Genomic DNA, 20,726 nt, shown 5'->3' with positions numbered 1-20,726 from the left:
TGCTGTTGACCCACGGATACTGGTGCAGTGTGATACAGTAATTTCATGACTATAAGGCGCACCCTTTTGACTAAAATTTTCCCCTGAACCCGGAAGTGCGCCTTATAGTCTGGTGCGCCTTATATAATTGACAAAGTTGCCGCAGCCGCAACCAGTAGGAGCTGCGCAGGGAGGGAGGGAGCTGTCCCCATCCTGGGCTCTGGCGCAGGGGGAACTAGAAGCCGCGGGGCGGCGGTGGCTGCGGCCTGGGAGCGGGGAGAATGAGGAACCACTGGGTGTCACTGGGCGAGGGGGGAACGAGGAGCCGCCGGGCGGCAGCGACCCGGGTGTGGGGGGGAAGGAACCCCCAGTGGCCTCGGTGGCCGAGCCACAAGCCGAGCTGCTCCAGCCAGCGCCGGGCAGGAGTGTCTGGGCCCGCGGTAACTGCAACCACAGGGCAGGGGAAGCCAGAACCCGCAACTGCATGGTGGTAACCAGGAGCTGCGAACCACGCCAGCCGGTGCCAGGAGCAGGTGGGAGTGCCGGGGCCCCCGGTACAGGGAGGGCACCTGGGGCTGTGTTTAAAGGCTGCGCCAATCTGTGAAACATGTTTGCAAACTGAGTACCTGCCAGTAATTTGTTACTTTGTTGCACGCAGTGCAGTTCCGCAAAAAAAAAGTGAGCCTAGTCGCGAGGGGGGGCGGGAGCGGGTAGCCACCGGTCAGCAGCAGCTGCACAGGGAGAGAGGGAGAGGACAGCATTGCGCCGCCCCGAGCTGCGGGCGGCCCCGAGCCGCCCTGAACCGCAACAACCCGGAGGTGTGAACCGTGGCAACCCTGAACAGTGGCAGCCGCAAGCCACAACTGCCCCGAACTCCGCCTTGCCAACTGGGGGAGGACAGGAGTGGCAGGGCCTGCCCGCAGACGGGGAGGGCGCTTGGGGCTGCGTTTAAAGGCTACACCAATCTGTTAAAATGTTTCCAATTTGAACACATGCCAGTAAACTCCACGATCGGGGGATTCCGTTACTAATTAGTTACTTTGCGTGGATCTTCGCTGCAAAGAAAAAGTGCGCCTTATAGTCCGGTGCGCCTTATATGATCTACAAAATTGAGAAATTTACTGACTCCCGGGGGGTGCGTCTTATATTCTGGTGCGCCTAATGGTCATGAAATTACTGTACTCTGGTTGCTAAGATCCTAGCCTCCCACCCCCTCCCCCCACCCTCAGCGTGACTGCCAAAAAATTCTCCACTGTAAACAGTTTTGGGTCACCACCCAGCAGGGATCATGTGACCATTTGTAGGTCTCAGGGAAGATATTAACTCTGTCACTGCACAGATGAAACCTGCAAACATCGATTTTCTCTCTTGAGTGGAAGAAAAGGACAGAGATGAAGACAGACAGAAACAGCATGGAGACACCGAGGTCAGACAAGAAGGAAGAGTCAGGTCCCTGATGAGAGGGGATGATGAGATGTCTTGGACTGAAATTCTTTTGTAAGCTATGGAGAAGATATATTTAGTAAATCCGACTCTTTCCCTGTAGATTGTGGAATGCCTATGGGGTGGATAATGCATTTACATTGTAGACATGAGCAAAGGCATTTGTGCTGAAGTAAGCAGATGATGAAGTAGATGTGATCTGATAAGAAATTTGAACAGAGAGAGGAGAGTGAAGACCCTTTTCCTCCAGGGATGAAGAGATCTCTGTTCCCAGAGTTGAAGATAATTTCAAAGTTAAATAAAGAAAACTTTGCTCTGAACTGCTCACCTTTAAAATAAAACTCCATAAGTTGACAATGCCCATGAATTCAGCTGTGGGCAGGCTGTAAAATGGGAATCTGCAATAGCAGATTTCCAGGTGGTTACTAGTCGTGAAAATTAAAAGCCATGCGAGAACTGTCTCTTGTGGAGAAATCGTCATAGACTGAAGAGTGAGACTCCTCTCCATAAGTAAATTAGAGAAAGACTATTTTAGAAATTATAAACTGACTGATTTGTTTCTGTATGTTGTCAGTGTGAAAAAAAAGAGGGTGTGGGGGGAGGAGAGTTACTTTGAAAGTTTTATTCTGATTCCTATTATTTTTTTTCTTTTAGTTTCTGTTAATAAAATTTTTCTTTTTACCCTTCAAAGTTTGAACCTCCTTTGGTCTTCCTTGTAATCCTATGTCACAGTAGGAATGAGTAAGTACAGTAATTTCACGCGAAAAAGTCGCACCCTTTTGACTAAAATTTTGGTCTGAAACCAGAAGTGCGACTTATACTCTGGAGCATCCAATATATGGACAAAGTTCAGAGATCTGCCCTTACCTGATATCGCGCCGCTCCTGTCCCGAGCAAAAATGGGTTGAAATCCATTGGCTTCCGTTGTTCAGACAATAAACCAATCAGAGAAAAGCTTCTTGCCTGCCCGTGGATGAAGACGTTACTGGCGGGGCAGAGGGGTGTTAACGGGGTGAGTTACTCCGAAATGGTTGCACAAAGACTTGCTTACAATGCAGAGTTTAAATTGAAAGCAATCGACCATGCAAAAAAACATGGGAATAGATCTGCAGCTAGAGAATTCAGCATTAATGAATCCAGGGTAGCAGATGGAGAAAGCAGGAAGACAAACTTTGTCTTACAAGAAAGACTAAGAGTTTCTGCAGCAGCAAAGCAAAGTGGTCAGAGCTGGAAGACAGACTTGACCACTGGACCTCTTAGCAAAGGGCAGCTGGTCGAAGCTTATCAACTGTTGCCGTTCGAATACAAGCCAAAGCGATTGCAAATGAATTGCATATCGAAGAATTTAAAGCAGGACCTTCTTGGTGCTTCCGTTTCATGAAATGACGGCAGCTCTCTTTTCGTACAAGGACGATGGTGTCCTGGTTTAAAGGGACAGTATTGCCAGAAAAAGAAAAAGGCGAGAGTTTTTTTCAAAAATGGATAGTGAAAAAATTCCTTCCTTCCCAGTTTACTATAATTTGCAAATTAAGGAGCTCTCAGGAAAAAGGTATGGGTTTGGAATAACAGTTCTTTACTGATATATCTACAAGACAAACAAAACCAACATCAGTTATGAAAAAAAAAATCAGTGACAGAACAGAACGAAACTCAGTTTTAGTCCCTTTTTCCAGTCACAGATGCTCTCCTCCTCCGCACAGTCCCGATGGAGCAGGGCAGGGTAACCTCTCGGTCGCGGCTGCTGAAGGAGCAGGGGAGCGAGGTGGCACCGGCCGTCTCAGGTGGGAGAAAGGGTGCAGGAAAAAACTCCGCTCATTGTGGGCGTCCCGGTTCTCAGCGCTGTTCTCAGAAGCAGAAAGCTTTAGCAGTCGGAGTGCAGAGCCTGGTTCCACCACGAAGAAAAAGCAACCTCTCTCCTCCGCTTTTGGGTCGGAGAGAAGTAGTGTCCCCCCACCCCCGGAAGGACAAAACAGCCCCCGACCATCCACCCCACACCCCTCAAACCCCCCTCCGCAATCGAGCCATTGGGCCAACCCAACTATTCTTTTTGTCTTGAGCACTTAACAGCTAAAGGGAAGCCGCCCCAACCAGCTTAATATAATAATGAGAAAAATTTCTAAAACTCCCCCAACCCCCAACAGATGGTTTCTCAGCAGTTGCTGGTGGACTACGAGGAAAAGTTAACCACCTTCTGGAGTTACTGCAAAAGCAAGATCTCTGAAAAAAATATACAGTCACATTGCATAATCAACATGGACGAAGTCCCCCTCACCTTCGATATGCTGCTGATGAGAACCGTGGAGACAACGGGCACTTCCACGGTACCAATCTGAACCACAGGGAACGAAAAGACATTGTTTACAGTTGTCCTCGGTGTTTTGTCAAATCGGCAGAAATTACACCAACTGGTAATCTTTAAAAGAAAGACGTTGCCTAAAGACAAATTTCCAGATGGAATATTTGTTGCAGTGAATCCAAAAGGCTGGATGGATGAACAGATAATGAGGACTTGGCTAACAGAAGTTTATGCTCGCAGACCGGATGACTTCTTTCATCAGTTGCCAGGACTGTTGTTTTTCGATTCCATGCATGCCCACAAAACCGAAAGCATGAAAGCCATGGTGAAAACGATGAACTGGAAACTTGCTGTAATACTGGGTGGTTTGACCAAAGAAGTGCAACCACTGGACATAAGTTTTATTAATTCCTTCAAGGCAAAACTGCTACTTCTGTGGGAAAACTGGATGGTGGAAGGAGACCACTCCTTCACAAAGACCGGGAGACTGCGCCGAGTAAGTTATGCTACTGTCTGGCAGTGGATACTGGATGCCTGGCGTAAAGTATCCTCCACAACTATCATCCGAGGGTTCGTGAGGGCCGACATCATTCCTGGACTGACCAGCAACGGCATCGAGAGTACTGAAACTGATGACCCAGGCAATACGGGTTCGGGTTTGCTGCATGCCACCATTGCCCAACTGCTGATTTCCAATACGGAGGATGAAGACTTCGAAAGTTTCATGGAAGATGAAACCACTGATGCAGCTGCTGATGAATGAAAAATGAAGCTGTTTAAAAGTTTGATCAAAGTGCGTGATATTTCTCTGTATTTTTTTCGGCGTTTTCAGTCTTGTGCGGCTGCGTGGCTGAGTGGCTGAGCAGTTGAGTGGTTGTGCGGTTGCGCGGCTAAGCGACTGCGCGGTTGAGCGACTGTTTAAAGGCAACGCGGATCCGTTGGAAATGCTTGCAAAATGACCACACTATTGTTCGTATCTTTTTCCGCTTGTAAATAAAGCTTGCATGGTGCACTGCCGTAGCTATTGTCTGTATCTTTTTTCACTTGAAAATAATGTTTCCAAGGTTGGCACCTGCCAGTAAACCCAGCGATCCTGCGATTCTGTTACTAATTGGCAAGTTTGTGAAAGTTAGACGCGGATCCTGGCTGCGAACGAAAGTGCGGCTTATATATGGACAAAGAACGAAAAGTTGCCGATACCCAGAAGTGTGGTTTATACTCCGGTGCGCCTTATACTTGTGAAATTACTGTAATTCTAGTGGGTGCACTGGTGATTTGGCCAGCACTAAACCCACCACATAAATTGGTTCATTGGCTCAAAATCTCAAATTGGTGAATCAAAACCACTACACAAAAATTGGTGTTTCTGCCTGGTTTTGAACTAAAACAAGAACAACATTCCATCAGTCTTGTAGTTTCAACCTAAACAGACCTGCTCAGACCTTGCTCCTTAGGCAAGTGGGTGTTGTAACCCAATACCCTACTGCTTTAAGAATGGTACATCCCTTTAACCCTGTAACCCCTACAAGACCAATGGATTGACCCCTGCAAAGGGATTGGCCTGAAGCCAAGGCTGACCCCTCCCCTTTCCTGACCCTTGGAAAACCCTGAGCCCACGTGTGGACTCTCTCTCTTTATCCCCATCTTCCGCTCTGACCACATGGAAGCCTAAGAATAAAGCAGAATACCAACCCTGGGAGAAAGAGCCTCTAATATATTTCTGTTTTACATGAAACAGCATCCAAGGCCAACTCTGCAGGTATCTGGGGAGCAGGCCAGGCCCCAGAGTGCTGTTTCAAGTGGGAACTTGTGTTCGCTCCACAATCAAGTGACAGTCCTCTTTCCTTTACAACCTGCAAACTGCCATCAGATTACTGTGCTCTGTACCTTCCCTCTCAACTGTATCATCATGAACCTTACAGATTCACAGTGACTAAAGATCAGGATATATTTCTTGCACAGAAAAATGTGCCCAGAAAAACATTTTCTGGATTACCCCTTGTCATCACCCAGATTGTGGTGGTTTTTTGAAAGGCTTGGATATAGAAAGATTAATCCATCAACTGCTTCTCTCCTGGTTCATTTCTCTGAGTGAGAGATACATGGACACTTTGGACTTTACAAGACTGAAGGAGCATGACAGTACATATACCTAAAGAAAAACCATGCACAGCACACTGTGCGTGTGTGCAGTATACATGCTGAAAACAGGCAAAGTTGAATACCATCAGTAGATTTCAGTTCTTAGACCTGTTGTCTCAGAAGAGTTGCTGGCTGTTTCAAAGTTTGAATCTGGGATCTGCAAGAGTGAAAAATGTGACATTCTCTATAGCTTCAAAGGAAGGTGAATAGCCCCAGTGCATGGTGAGTACTCAAAAGGTTGCCATGAGAAGGGGTCATCCAGCAAGTGCTTTTGTCCTGACATCTTTTTCTCTGCCCAAAATGGGCTCTTTGCAAGGTTGAAAGTACAGGATGGTACTAAACTGAGCATGAACATGCAGCACACCACTAGGAGTGTGCAGTTTACAGATGGTAAAAAGCCATGAATACCACTTGAATGCGGTCCATGTGGAAGCTAGCAATTGTAAGGGGGAAGATCTGCGAAAGTTTGCTGTGTTGGCACAATTTCTTATGCTGGCTCAAGTTGGAAGGTATTTGGTTTAGCTTCGGACTCTGTGCGACTGAATGTGATGTGATTGCTTGAGAAGTGAAGAACAGCAGTGTGTTTGGTGTGGTTTATAGATCGCAAGGGGAATGTGTAAGTCAGTCCTGGGATTTTGCTCTTAGTCCATTCCTATGGCAACAGCTCCTAGATGTCTTATTTTTACAGTTTGGCTCAGCGAGTGTGAAAAATATAAGAATACATGTAGCTGTGGAAGAAGGTGCATACCCTCCATTGAGTTGCATGTTGTTGAAATGCTGTCGTAACAAAAGACATACCCAGCAACTCCTTCTGTTCTGGCACATCTTTGTGTGGGGAGGTACATGGATATATTGGTCTCTGCAATCTTTAAAGTGCTTGACCTTACCTAAATCTGTGCAAAAAATTGCAGAGCAGCAGAAAATATGTTCCTTAGTTACCCTATTCTCTTAGCAGTCTTTAAACCTGCACGCTGCAGCTCTGTACCTTCCTTTTGACATATATATGCTGTGATGCTTTTGACTCTTGCAGGTCTGTTGCAAATGCCCAGCAGTTTCTCTCAAAGAAAAGGTTAGAGAAAAAAAAAGCCAGTGCTGGTCTGCACCTTCCCTTTGCTGCATGTAACCCACAACAAACACACTTCTGCACTATGTACTTACCTTCTCAGCAACTTCTGACATAATATTTTTTGTATCTCAGTGTAAAGCTAAATGGAATTTTGTCCACTAGGGCTCAGATAGGAATATGTACCAGTCCAGGTAACTGTAGTGGACTTTCCCACTTGAGATTGATAACTTGAATTCTGCGAGGGTGTGGACACTGCTAGTGGCCTAGAAAAATTTCCAGTAGGATTTTCTCAGGCTGTGAAAAGACACAACTTCAGTTTCTCATAGATAGTTAGAATCTTTCCCAGGCTGTTTGGATACACAGCTTTGGGCTGCGGACATCCAACAGAGTTTCCCAGGCATATAGTTCTATGAGACAATATAACAGGAGAAAAACACGGATTAGACAGCTGTTGTTTTTCACGCAAGTGTACTGTGAGTACATGACAGAGGTTGTTTTCTTATTCTGTCCAATAACTTTCTGTTCTGCCTGAACTTTGCACTCCATGCTATAAAATGACCGAGTTTGTTCAATAAACCGCCTCTTCTTGTGGAAGAAGCCTGTGTTACTGTCATTGCCTGTCCTCGTGTGATAGCGACATGGGAGGGGGTTGTGTGCAGGGGTGTGCAAAGTACATGTGTGTGGGTGCATGGGGTCTGTGTGTGCTGCTGGGATGTGCGGGGTATGTCTACGTGTGTATGCAGAGGGTGTGTGGGAGGCGGGGTTGTGGGCAAGGTATGGTGCCAGGGGTAACTGCTCCACTGCCAAGGAGGTGTGGGAGTGAAAGAAGTAAGATGAATGTGTCTTTACAAACAGACCATGTGAATGTGCTTGTAGACAAGGCTAGGAACGTATGGATAGTGAAGTAGCAGAAGAAACTCTTAGTTCTAGAAACTGTTACTAATCAACAGAGACTGTTTCTCAACCAAGGCTGTGTTAAATTCCTGAACCTGGAGCAAGAAAACAGAGACAAATAGAATTAGGAATAATTTATTTTTCTTTCTTTTACATAACAAAAGATGGGTGCACATTAGAGTGAGGTATAGAGTAGGTGGTTTGGGAAGTCTGTACCTTCTGATTACCTCATCCAGTGGGGAAAAGGAAGAGGGTGATGTGGTTGACAACTTAGGATAAAAAAGGGTCTGAGTCCCCCAACCATTTGAGAGACCCCATGGGAAATGCCCCATGGCTGTAATAAGGGTAAAACATAGTTTGTTCATCAAACTTAGTATAAGTTTTTACTGCAGCCTTAGAAACTTAGTTTCTTTTACTAACAAAATTCTGTTTACTAACAAAGCTTAGTTTGATTGCTAATAAAGTAAAAGCTTTAAGTTGCTTAAACTATATAGCTTTAGAAGTTTATTTTTTTTTGCTATTCAGTATAACTAGGGCCCCAAAGCTTATCAAACAGGGAATAGATAAGAATGTAGAGCAATTACCCTTAGTCATATATGGCAAAGTTATTTCAAGTCTACCAGGACAGTGAGACCCAAGATCCAATCTCCCCCAACCACCTGGAGGACTACTACTACCTAGCAATGAGACCACGCATGCGAACAAAGAAGCTGAAAGAGATAACAAATCCAGGAAATGGAATCCAGATAAAAGGGACTGGAAGAAAAAGAAGTGTGTGAATTGCTGGAGAAAAATGGAATTGTAACGGTTTTTCTCAGCAGCACCCAGATCTGTTTGCTCACTTGTTATTGCTTACTCTAATTATAATAAATTTCCTTTAATTGACTACTGCCAATTTGCTTCAAATTTATCACAATTTGGTGCCATGACTCGGATTGCGGTGTGTGAAGGTAAAGGGATCCTCAGGGAGGGCACCCCACCTGGAGTTAAGGTGGCCCCAGGGTGGTCTCCTTTCCCCCCCACCTTCACTGACGAACCTAAATTCAATAACAAGTGAGAGGAAAGGCCGGCAACCCCTTAATCTTTGTTCATGGTCCCGTGCGAAGAAAGACACAGACATGAGTATATTAAAAACGGGAAACCGTCCGGTCAAGTGAGTACCCCGGAGTGTAGTGTACGAGATGTCTCAAAGAGACGAAGCAAGTAAGGACCCCGGAGTAGTGCGGTTCCTACGATCCCGCGAGGGACTAGGTCACGAAACGGGGGAAGTGCTTTTTGTGTGTGTGTGACTGAAGGCACTCTGGAAGATGGGCCAAAGGAACAGCAAACCCTTTGATCTCATGGGGAAAGGGGGGGGTCGTATTCAACTTCCCCTCATTCCACCAGATAGTCCATTAGGATTGATGATTAAACACTGGAATGACTTCCCGTCCCGAAAGGGGAAGGATAGAGCAAAAATGATTCATTATTGTATGGAAATTTGGGGAGGACAGAAAATAAGAGCAGATAATATTTATTGGTCGGTGTTTGGATCATCGGAGGATTGGATCTGTCAGGTTTTAAATTTATATGTTAATTCTAAAGAACCCTTTAGTCGGGAAGAAAGAGAATATGCAGTTCTATGGGTAGTAAATGAAGCTAGAGTTCGGTTGTTTGTTTTGAAAGAGATGGAAAAGAAAAAGAAGAATAGGGAAGATAAGGAATATTCTGAATATTCTCCACCTCCTTATCAACTGCCTCCACTAGATAGAGCTCCTGCCCTACCTCTAGATCCTCCTGTGAACTCAATCTGCCCAGCTTTGCCACATTCAGACCCAGAAAAGGAATTAGGATTGGGGTCCAGGCCGAATTCGCCGGCAGAAATTAGGAGGATTACCCGGAGTCAGTTGAGAGGGAGGCAGGATAACATCCGGTTATTTCCACTAAAGAAAGTTCCCATGGGAATGATCCCAAATCCCAATGCAGGACAGGTGGGGCAACCTACACAAATCCCAGGGGTGGGCTATATAGCTTCGCCCCTGAATTTGGGGGACGTGAGGGACTTTAAGAAGGAGATGGGGCATCTCCTAGAGGATCCCTCAGGAGTTGGAGATTGGCTAGATCAGTTTTTAGGGTCTAACATATATACTTAGGATGAATTGCAAACTATCCTGAGCATATTATTCACCCCAGAAGAACAGGGAATGATTCGGACAGCGGGAATGAGAATCTGGGACAGAGATCATCAAGCAGGCCCACAGGCAGATGTTAAGTGGTCTATACAAAAGCCCAACTGGGATAATCAGAACCCAGAACATCAGGCTCACATGGCAGATTTGAGGGCAATGATAATCCAAGGGGTTAAGGACTCAGTTCCCAGGGGGAGAAATGTGGGGAAGGCCTTCAGTGAACAACAGAAGCAAGAGGAAAATCCTACTGAATGGTTAGAGAGGCTAAAGAAAAGTTTTCAACTATATTCAGGAGTGAACCCTAATTTGGAGATAGGACAGGCTTTACTCAAAACGCAGTTTGTAGCTAAATCATGACCGGATATTAGAAAGAAGTTGGAGAAACAGAATGATTGGCAGGATAAGGGACTGGATGAATTGCTGAAAGAGGTTCAGAGGGTGTATATTAGAAGGCCTGAGGAAGAGGAGAAGAGGCAAGATGAGAGACACAAGCGACAGATGAGAATAATGGTGGTTGCTATCCAGGAGGGACAAAGGAAAACATTCCCTAAGCGGGATGAGGTTTCTGGTTCTCGAGGAAGGGAAACAGCGGGGAGAGGAGAAAGGGACCGAGGGGTGGTATGTTATTATTGTGGAAAGAAAGGACACATGAGGAGGGAATGTAGGAGAAGGAGGGAGGATGAGAAACAATTTAGTGATTAGGGGTGTCAGGGGCTCTATTTATTGGGGACCAGAGTGGAAACAGAGCCCTTGATAAAACTTAAAGTAGGTACCCAAGGGGAGGTGTACGAGTTTCTTGTGGATTCCAGAGCTGAAAGGTCAACAATCCAGACCCTTCCCCAAGGTTGCAAAATCTCAGCAGAAATGGTACAGGTAATTGGAGCTAAAGGTGAACCTTTCGGGGTTCCTGTGATTAAAGATGTTTTGATTGAAACACAATCCAAGATAGATATAGGATCTCTGTTGTTAGTCCCAGAGGTAGATTATAACCTGCTGGGAAGAAATCTGATGGTCCAATTGAGAATTGGATTGGAAATTATAGAAAATAAGTTAACTATTAGGTTATGTCCACTGCGGACAGTGGACGAAGAACAAATAAACCCTGAAGTGTGGTATACACCTGATCAGGCTGGGAAATTAGATATTGAACCTTTTGAAGTAAACATTAAGGATCCGGACCTTCCAACTCGAGTAGACCAATACCCCTTGTCCAAGGAGGGTAGGCAGGGACTAAAGCCTGAAATTAACAGGTTGTTACAACAAGGGTTATTAGAACCCTCTATGTCACCTTTCAATACACCGATACTGCCTGTTAAAAAGGCAGATGGAAGTTATAGGCTTGTCCGTGACCTCAGGGAAATTAATAAAAGGACCATTGAAAGATTCCCAGTGGTAACTAATCCACACACATTGCTAAGCCAACTGGGACTGGAGGACAAATTCTATAGCGTAATAGATCTTAAAGATGCATTCTGGGCCTGCTCCCTTAAGGAAACCTCCAGAAATTATTTTGCTTTTGAATGGGAAGATCCGGATACCCATAGAAAACAGCAACTCAGATGGACAGTACTCCCGCAGGGGTTTACAAAATCCCCCAACTTATTTGGTCAGACCCTAGAGTAAATTTTACAGGATTATCAACCTGAAAAGGGGATGACTCTAGTGCAATATGTGGATGACTTGCTAATTGTGGGAAAAGAAGAAGAGTCAGTAAGGAGAGGAAGTATAGTTCTTCTAAATTTCTTGGCTCAGAAGGGACTGAAAGTGTCCAAGTCTAAATTGCAGTTTGTGGAGAGGGAAGTAAAATATCTGAGACATCGGTTAACTAAAGGGACTAAGAAACTGGACCCCGAGAGGGTCCAGGGAATTCTCTCTTTATCATTGCCAAGAAATAAAAGGCAAATTAGACAATTATTGACACTCCTTGGTTATTGTAGACAGTGGATAGAGAATTTTAGTAGAAAAACAAAGTTCCTACATGACAAACTTACTAAGGAGAGATTAATAAAGTGGTCCAAAGAGGATGAAGATCCATTGGAAGAATTAAAGGGTGAATTGGCAAATGCACTCGTGTTGAGCCTTCCCGATTTGAAAAGATCCTTTTGTTTATTTATTAATGTGGAACAAGGGGTGGCTTACAGAGTCTTGGCTCAAGACTGGGCCGGAAGCAAGAAACCAGTAGCATATCTATCAAAATTCCTAGACCCAGTCAGTAGGGGGTGGCCCATCTGTTTGCAGGCAGTGGTGGCAGCAGCATTACTGGTGGAAGATGTGAGAAAAATTACATTTGGGGGAGAGATTCAGGTAAAATCACCTCACAATATTAGGGGAGTTTTGCAACAAAAGGCAGAAAAACAGATCACAGATGCTCGACTTTTGAAATATGAGGGTATTTTGCTAGAATCTCCGAAGTTGAAATTGGAGGTAACCTCAATACAGAACCCTGCTCAGTTTCTGTATGGAAAACCTTTAACAGAAAACACGCATAATTGCCTTCGGCAAATAGAGGAACAGACAAAAATTCGACCAGACTTGGAGGAAGAAGAATTAGAAGATGGGAACAGACTATTTGTAAATGGCTTCTCAAGAGTAATTGAAGGCAGGAGATGGTCTGGGTATGCAATAGTAGAGGGAAAGACATTGTCTCTAATAGAATCTGGGCCTTTAAGTCCCAACTGGTCAACCCAAGCGTGTGAACTCTATGCAGTATTAAGGACTTTGGTGTTGTTAAAGGGAAAAGCAGGAACAATTTACAGTAAATTCACGAATACAAGCCGCACTGAGTATAAGCCGCATCTCTGGGTGTTGGCAAATATTTCGGTTTTTGTCCATAAATAAACCGCACCCGAATATAAGCCGCTCTGTCGTTCGCAGCGAGGACCCGCGTGCAATTAGTAACAGAACCGCGGGAGGGCGGGGTTTACTGGCTGAGCTAAGTCTGTGCAGGCTCGGCCTGCTAGGGGTTGCCGACGGGGTCAGGTGGCCCAGCCTGGTGCTGCCACTCGGGGCCGGTCGCCGCTGCCACTGGGCTCGGTCACCCCGGGTCGGCACTGTCCCGCGGTGGCAGGCAGGGACGAAGCTTCCCCCGCTCCTACGGCAGCGGCGGCGGGCGGGGACGGAGCTTTCCCGCGCCCGTGGCACCAGCGGCGGGCAGGGATGGAGCTTTCCCGCACCCGTGGCGCCAGCGGCGGGCACGGACAAAGCACCCCGCCTCCTCCCCGAGACGCGGCAATGGCGGCGCGCACTTCCCCCCCCGTCCCTGGGCCGCGGCAATGGCGGCGCGCACTTCCCCCCCCTCCCCGGGCCGCGGCAATGGTTGCGCGGGGCTCCCGTCGGCTCCCGGAGTCGCGGCAATGGCGGCGCCCCCCCCCGTCCTCCCCGGGCCGCGACAATGGCGGTACCTCCCCCCCCGTCCTCCCCGGGCCGCGGCAATGGCGGTGTGCACTTCCCCCTTCCTCCCCGGGCCGCGGTAATGGCTGCGCAAGGCTCCCGTCGGTTCCCGGAGCCGCGGCAATGGCGGTGCCCCCCCCCCCCCCCGTCCTCCCCTGGGCTGCGGCAGAGGAGGGAAGAAGAGAGCTCTTCCGCCTCTCTCCCCGCCCCCCCGTGCTGCCTGCAGGGAGTCAGGGCAACACAATAACACTGTAACAATCGCGGAATGCCGGTTTTTACTGGCAGGTGTTTGGCTCGGCACCCTGGTTGACACGTCTGGGGTTGTAAATGTCAGAAAATTATTCACATATTAGCCGCCCCCGACTATTAGCCTCACTTCCGGGTTTCCACCAAAATTTTTGTCAAATTGCTGCGGCTTGTATTCGTGAAATTACTGTACACAGACTCGAAATATGCTTATGGGGTTGTGCATACCTTTGGCAAGATATGGGAAGAAAGAAGCTTAATCAATTCCCAGGGGAAAGGTTTAATACATGAGAAACTCATAAGGGAAATCCTAAAAGCCATCAGATACCCTAAGGAAATAGCAGTAGTTCATGTGAAAGGACATCAGAAGGGGGTAGGAATGGTAATTAGAGGAAATAACCAAGCAGATCTGGAAGCCAAAGCAGCAGCCTTGAGAAAAGGACCGAAAATTTAACAGATAGAAACTAAAAGAGAGAACTGTGCAACTTGTGGGAAGGATTTAGAAGACCCCTGCTATGGGTGTTGGAAGGTTTTTAGGGTAGATGCTATACAATGTGCTTGTGACACTCCCTCTAAGACCAGATGCTGGCATCACGGTCCAAAATATATTCTGTCCTTCACAATTCAAGAAAAAGAGAAGTTGAGACAGATGGGAATTAAGGAAACTGAGGCAAGCAAGTGGGTACTACCAGATGGACAGGAAATGCTTCCGAAATCTCTTGCGCTCAGAATACTACAAAATATACATGATAAAACACATTGGGGCACACAAACCTTAGTAGATCAATTTACTATTAAATACATGTGCATTTGGGTGTGTGATTTGGCAAAACAAATTACTCAACATTGTTTAACTTGTCAAAAAGTTAACAGAAGATAAATGAGAAAACAACCCCTGGGCGGGTGGCCACTGGCACATAGGCCTTTTTCTCACACACAAGTTGATTTCACAAAACTCCCAAAGGTGGGTAGATACAAATACCTATTAGTTCTAGTAGATCACTTGACGCATTATGTGGAAGCATTTCCTCTAGCCAGAGCTACAACTCAGGTGGTAGTCAGAAAAATCCTGGAAGAAATAATTCCCAGATATGGGCTAATAGAGACCATTAACTCTGATCAAGGACCTCACTTCACATCAAAAGTAATTAAAGAAGTGTTCTCAACCTTGGACATAGTATGGCAATATCACACTCCTTGGCATCCTCAGAACTCTGGAAGGGTAGTATGAATGAATGGGGAACTAAAGAAACACCTCACTAAATTAATGTTAGAAACTAAAATGTCATGGGTAAAGTGTCTGCCACTGGCTTTGCTAAACATTCGCACCCAATCCTGAACAAATGGGGGAATCTCCTCTTTTGAAATGTTGTATGTGGTTCCCTATGATATTGAGGTTCCTGGGGATCATCCAATGTTAGAAAATGACCAAATAAAAGGGTATATCATACAATTAATGAACTGGAGGAAGGAACTCCATAAGAAGGGGTTAACAGTGCAAAGACCGTCCTTAGATGTGGCAATCCATCAACTTAAGCCTAGAGATAAGGTACTAATTAAATCCTGGAAAGAAACCTCTTTAACCCCTCGTTGGGAGGGCCCTTATGTTGTGCTACTCACTACAGAAACTGCGATCCGGACAGCAGAGAAGGGGTGGACGCACGCCAGCCGAGTGAAAGGACCCGTTGAAGCTGACAACCCGTGGAGAGTAGAGGGCGACCCCGAAAATCTGAAACTCAGGATCACTCGAACTTAATTGACTCATGAACTCAGTATTGGCTATTCAAATAGCTCACAGGGGAGAGAGAAACGGATACCCCTATTCGCTAGTTAGAGATTACATTATATATTGTGGAACCAAGAGATGCAACTGTTACCCATTTGTGTGTTTTGTCTGTAAGGTTTGCCAAGAACGGTGGTGGGTCCATTGCCATAAAGGGAAACCACCAGTTGGGGTGTGTAGAGAGTGTTATAGAAAGGAAAGGAAACAGACAGAAGCTGCTTTGAGGATTGGAGAAATTTTTGGGAAGTGGGAAAAAAGATCCTCTAAATGGTGGGAAATATTTACTAAAGGAGTAAATCCGGAGAACTTCTGTTTCCACTCAAATGAACCTTCCCCTTTCGTAGTTCATCTGGTAAAGAGCTGCTGTCGGCACAGAGTACCGAGAGTTCCCTTTAATGTTCCTCCTGTAAAGGACAAGAATTAGGAACAATACAGGGTGAGGCAGGAGCTGAAAGAGAGACCCGATAGCGAGTACTCCTGCTGCCAAGAAGATGGTACACCCCGCGGCATGAGGCAACCAAGTTGACGGGCAAGGCAGAGGAGGGAAAGCAGGGGTACTTACCCAGTCGAGCCAGAAAGGCTCCAGATGCTCCAACAACTAACAACTGACTATTGAGCCTTGCCAAGGAGTAATTGGTGAAGGAAAAAGGAAAAGTGGAAACAGGAATCAATCAAGAACATCCAAGGGACAACAGGGTAGAGGAAAATTGAATACTGGGCGATTCGGACTCCACCCTTGTTGGTAAACTATCTTAGTCCATGTAATTTTGTGGGGACAAGGGTCGTCGGAGGTGATAGACCACCAGCCTTTTAAATGGACACTGGCACGAGCTGATGGTGAAATACTCCAAGAATGGGTAGGGTCAAGATCCCCCAGTTTTTGTCTTACAGGATGTCAGTTAATTCCCACTAAACCATGTCCGTACAAGTGGTTTTATATGTGTCCTGCTTCAAATCCTGGTAAAAGCTATTGTAACTATCCAGAAGAATACTTCTGTAGATACTGGGGATGTGAAACTATTGCACCTGCTTGGTTTGGGAAAAAAGGAAAGGATAAATTCTTACAGGTAGCATATGGTCCTAGTGGGTGTACCCCCCCTTCAAGTAAAGTACCTGAAGATGACTGGGATGATAGCTAGATGGCAGACCTTTGTCAGTATATTTACATAAACATATCAAATCCCACTGACCAAGGGTGGATAGTAGGGAAAACATGGGGTGTTAGGTTCTAGGAGTCTGGTTCAGACCAAAGAAATATGTTTACTATTCAGAAACAACCTGTACCCCAAATCTCCCAAGCAGTAGGACCTAACTCCATACTCAGTAACTCCATAATCCTTATAACTAGACCTCCTGAAGTGATTATTCAGGATACTGATTTGCCCAAAAAAATAAATTATATCGGAAATCTAGAAGGTGAGATTCCGACAAATCCCCTCTGGGACTTACTAAAAGGCGTTTACTCTATGCTGAACAGAACCAATCCGGAAATCACCGAACACTGTTAGTTATGCTATGATGTAAGACCCCCATTTTACGAAGCAATAGGCATACCGTAGAGGTTCCAGTTATCCAGTTTAACAGACCTACCAGAGTTCAGTTGGCGAGAGACTAAATCATCAGGTATCACACTTACAAGTGTGAAGGGAAGAAGAAAATGTATAGGAAATGTACAGTAAATTCATGAATACAAGCCGCACTGAGTATAAGCCGCATCTCTGGGTGTTGGCAAACATTTCATTCTTTGTCCATAAATAAACCGCACCTGAGTATAAGCCACTCTGTTGTTCGCAGCGAGGACCCGCGTGCAACAAAGTTGCCAATTAGTAACAGAACCGGACCTTGGCGGAGTTTACTGTCTCGGCTCGGGCTGTGCAGGCTCGGCCCGCTCGGGTCTGCCGACGGGGTCAGGTGGCTCAGCCCGACGTTGCCGCTCGGCGGGGTTGCTCGTGGATGGCCACCGCCTCTGGGCTCACTCGTCCTGGCCCGGCGCTGCCCTGTGGTGGCAGGCAGGGACGGAGCACCCCCCGCTCCCGCGGCAGCAGCGAGCGGGGACGGAGTCTGCCTGCTTCTGCCGCGGTAGGCGGGGACAGGAGCCTCGCGTTTACCCCACGGGCCACTGGGATGGTGGCACGGGGCCCCCGTGTCCTCCCCGAGCCGCGGTGATGGCGGCACGGGGCCTCCGGGTCCTCCCCGAGAGGCGACGATGGCGGCACGGGGCCCCCGCCTCCTCCCCGAGCCGTGGTGATGGCGGCACGGGGCCCCCCCATCTCTCCCCCAGGCTGCGGCAGAGGAGGGAAGGAGAGAGCTCTCCTGCCTCTGTCCCCACCCCCCGTGCTGTCTGCAGGGAACCAGACTCCACCCGCGATGCAACAGAGAAACAATTTGTAACAATCGCGAAATGCCGGCTTTTACTGGCAGGTGCTCAGCTCGGCACCCTGGCTGGCACTTCTGGGGTTGTAAATGTCAGAAAATTATTCACGCATTAGTCGCTTCTGGGTATAAGCCGCATTTCCGGTGTGGGAAGCAAAATTTTAGTCAAAATGGTGCGGCTTGTATTTGTGAAATTACTGTAAGTTTTTACTGCAGCCTTAGAAACTTAGTTTCTTTTGCTAACAAAATTCTGTTTAGTAACAAAGCTTAGTTTGTTTGCTAATAAATTAAAAGTTTTAAGTTGCTTAAACTATATAGCTTTAGAAGTTTATTTTTTTTTTGTTATTCAGGATAACCAGGGCCCCAAAACTTATCAAACAAGGAATAGATAAGAATGTAGAGGAATTATCCTTAGCCATATATGGTAAAGTTATTTCAAGTCTACCAGGACAGCAAGACCCAAGATCCAGCCTCCCCCAACCACCTGGAGTACTACTACTACCTAGCAATAAGACCACGCATGCGAACAAAGAAGTCGAAAGAGATAACAAATCCTGAAAACGGAATCCAGATAAAAGGGACTGGAAGAAAAAGAAGTGTGTAAATTGCTGGAGAAAAACGGAATTGTAATGGTTTTCTCCGCAGCACCCAGATCTGTTTGCTCACTTGTTATTGCTTACTCTAATTATAATAAATTACCTTTAATTGACTACTGCCAATTCACTTCAAATTTATCACAATGGCCTCTCCCTTTTTTCGCATAAAGTTACCAGGCTCCTCTGTCTCCTTTTTGGGCATAAACTTCTGGCATTGTGGATTAATTTTCCTAACAGAAGTGACCTGCCGCGGAGTCTCCGTGCACCTCCCCAGCCCTCGGGGAAGTGTAAAATGATTACCAGTGGCTTGCCCCTCGCATTCTGTACTGCTGTGTTGCCCTGGGGCTGGCCACAGCGCTCCCCCCTGCCCAAGGACTGCCCATTGGTTGCAGAACAGCCTTGCTACCAGTGACAGCAGGGCCAGGATCTCCTCTCGAGAGCAACTGAGGGGGTGCAGAGAGAGCGACTACAGTAACATCAACCATTTTACACCACATGGGGCTGCCACCTCCATCTCTCCATGTCACCACCATCTAGACCCCGCCTGGCGCACTCACAGGCAGCTCTCCCAGCAGGACCACGCTTGATGAGCGTAGTGGAACACACACATTGCGCGACCGGTGACAGGGAAGGCAGGTGGGCCCATGCTGTCGTGGTAGTGTGAAGAGAGGACCTCCCCTGGTTCAGCGGTGTGCACTTATGCATCCTGTTGCTTGGTGGCCGCCCTTGGCAGCGTCCCAGCAGGTGCTGTGTGACCTCACGGAATGACAGGGCTGGGCCAATGTAGAGTCAGCCTTGGCCGCAGCTAGGAATTGCTGGCACTGCCCATGCCAGTGGTGAGAGCGGGCAACCGAGGCCAACGTTCCCAGGGTGATGAGGGGTTATAGCAGTACAAACTAGCTTGTACTGAACCAAATATGGAAAAGCACACTGGTGGGACACAACCCACCAGGGGAAAATTCGAGAAAAGTTAGGGGGTTAGTACGATGGTCCCTGCCTGGTTGTAAGAAGCCAAAATTGGTCAAAAAGAGGCTGGACAGCCAGACTTTAAACCAATCACAGGAGCTTAGAGAGATACATTTAAGAGGTTATAAAAAGAACTCTTGAGAACAATAAAGGGCTTTTTGGTCAAAAGAATCAGGCGTGCCTAGTCTCTCTCGGGGGGCTCGGCACTCAAAGCAACAAGGGGTGCCCCGTGTGAGGAACTAAAGCAACAACTGGTGACCTAACCGATGTGATAAGGACAAAGCCAAACCATCCAGGACAGACACAGTATAGCCTTTGAGCTAGGGAATATGTCCAAAATAAGAGACAGGGAATTGAAATTAGCTGGTCCCCGAGCAAGGGAGTCTGCCCTAAGAGGCAGGAGAAAAAACTGGCAAAAATCCAGGACGCCCCAGAGATGAGGGAAGTTGGGAAAAGAGTCAGGAGAGTCCAGAAACTTTAGAAAACAAGTCCAGAGGCTTGAAGAAAATTTTGACTGGAGTCAGGGAAAATAGCAAGTCCAGAGACTCTAGAAAAGGTGTCCAGAGGCTTGAAGAAAATTTTAGCTGGAGCCAGGGAAAACAGCTGAAATATGGGAGGAGCATATTCCAGACAAAAACACCTGATAATCCAGGTATGGAAGATATTTCTAGAAGAATGGAAAAATAATTATTTGGAGCAACAGCTTTTTGATTTAATATTATGGGTAAATTGCAAAGGGATAGAACTAACTAATGAAACTGCATTTAATATAAATAATTGGATTAATATTGGAGAACAAATGTTAAATGCTGCTTTAAAAGATGATAAAAACGCAATTAATGCTTTAAAACCTTGGAAAGTTATCTTCAAGTTGCTAAAAGAAATAAAAACCGATGTGTCTAGTAGTAGCATGGAAGAAAATGTACCTACTTTATGTAAAGAGACTTTTCTAATCGGCAAAACTTTAGTATCCGGGTCAGAAACCCCTAATCCATCCCAAACCACTGCAGAGGGGGGAGAGAAAAAACTCCAAAATGGCGCCAAACACATGGCAGCCGATGGGGAAAAGGAAACAAAAACTGCCTCGTGGAGCATGGGTCCTCCCCCGGGCCAGCTCTGGTTGGAGTTACCTCTTGCTCCGACCCAACTCAACTGTGTGGTTCTCCCGGTCATGGCCCAACCTCAGAGGGGAGGGTTCCCAACCTCGACACAGCCTCTGGAGGGCGTGTTGTTGGTCGAGAAAGAAGGCGTGGTTCTGCCCTGAATCACCATGGACACTGCTGCCCACAACTGCCCGGAGAAGGAAATCCCTGATGATGTCACTCTAGGAATACCCAGGAGCACCTTCAGAAGCCCACCGGATCCAGGAAGTGAAAACATCGGA

This window comes from Catharus ustulatus, chromosome W, assembly GCF_009819885.2.
Source record: "Catharus ustulatus isolate bCatUst1 chromosome W, bCatUst1.pri.v2, whole genome shotgun sequence".
NCBI classification, from domain to species: domain Eukaryota; kingdom Metazoa; phylum Chordata; class Aves; order Passeriformes; family Turdidae; genus Catharus; species Catharus ustulatus.
The sequence above is the reverse complement of the archived record's forward strand: the minus strand, read 5'-3'. Positions refer to the sequence as shown.